Below are 1,423 nucleotides of genomic sequence, written 5' to 3'. Positions count from 1 at the left end.
AAAAGAAACAGGGATTAAGAGCATGAAACAATGAAGACTTGGTTGCATATATGCATTTACCTTCGCTTAAGTAAGATATTGAGCTCATCCAAATGCACGGCAAAGCGGGCATTTTTCAGTTAGCTCTGCGGTTTTCAAGCCATCAATTATGTTTACTGATGCAGCAGAGCAAGCACACATGAAGCAATATATGTGACCACATGTTAGAGCTATTGGATCAAACACCATGTCCTGTTTTCGCCATCAATTGTAAAATACGTCAGTTCAAGACCTATTCCTAGCATTACGTAAGTATCTCTCAGTCACATGCTAGAAAAAGACTTGGTCTTTGAAACGAAATCTTCCAGAGGAGAGTGGAACAACACCTCGACACGACAAAATTAAGACTTTATCCCTATAGGGTGAAACTATCTTGTATAATTCAGAATACTAATAAGTCAACCAACAGGTTTATTGACATAGAGATTCTCTCGAGTCGTTTAAAGTTTTGCTTACCAGGCATATTGAACAAGTCAAGTCAATGCCAACTTTTACGGAATCAGAAAGCTCGCAGGAGAGTAAAGGCTTCCCATCATCGAACGTGAAAGAGCAACCATCAAACAGTGCATGAACAGGAGTAGAAGGAGAAGCCACAGAAGCAGCTCCAGATTCCTTCTTAGATTCTTTCAGATTGATGTGAAACGCCATAAGCTCACAGAGCCATGGTGATTGAAGGATCTCGATTCACATTTTCTGTACTTGTGTCTTAAACAATTGTCCTTGCCTAGACTCATGAATCTCCAGGACAAAAAAAGATGCAAACAGTACATATATATAAATTGAATAAAAAGTGTTCAAAATTGGGATCTTTAATAGGATACATAAACCAAACCTTGTCATATTTCTTGAGGATTTTTCTAATGGCGACGACATTGATGAGAGCGTAATTAACCAAGTCTTTGCCCTCTTGGATCAAACCAAGATGGCTCTTTTTACGACTATTGCCTTTGAACCAAGTAAGACACTTTGTGAAAGCAGAAGCTAAATGTAGCTCAAGAAGCTTCTGAGCATTCTCGTTGAACCATCCTACTACGTCTTCCATCTCCTTGAGAAGCTCCGGGGAAAAATTCCCATCACAAACTAGAAAAAAAAACAAAAAAAAAACAAAAAAAAAACAATTCCACCAAATCATTAAAAACACTCTCTGGTATTTTTAATGAAACCTCCACTCTCAGGGGAATTACATCGAACAGTACTTGTGCATCCACGAGGACAATTGTGGTCATCATGTTGTTGATCAATAAAAGCAATTTTGGAAGAAGGACCATCATGGTTTCTCTGCTAAAATGGAGATAACAATTCAGGCTTATCAACGGGGACAAACAATTCATAGATAATGATCAAATAAATCAACAATTCGACTCAGAACAAAAGAGAGAACCCT

The 1,423-nt window shown here is 38.1% G+C and overlaps 1 pseudogene; it reads right to left on the bottom strand.

Annotated features, from left to right (window-relative positions):
• The window catches only part of LOC104778837, a 2,890-nt pseudogene continuing 1,523 nt past the window's right edge, over positions 57–1,423 (bottom strand).

This window comes from Camelina sativa, chromosome 3, assembly GCF_000633955.1.
Source record: "Camelina sativa cultivar DH55 chromosome 3, Cs, whole genome shotgun sequence".
NCBI lineage: Eukaryota > Viridiplantae > Streptophyta > Magnoliopsida > Brassicales > Brassicaceae > Camelina > Camelina sativa.
Note: the sequence above shows the minus strand (reverse complement) of the source record. Positions and strands in the feature narration are given on the sequence as shown.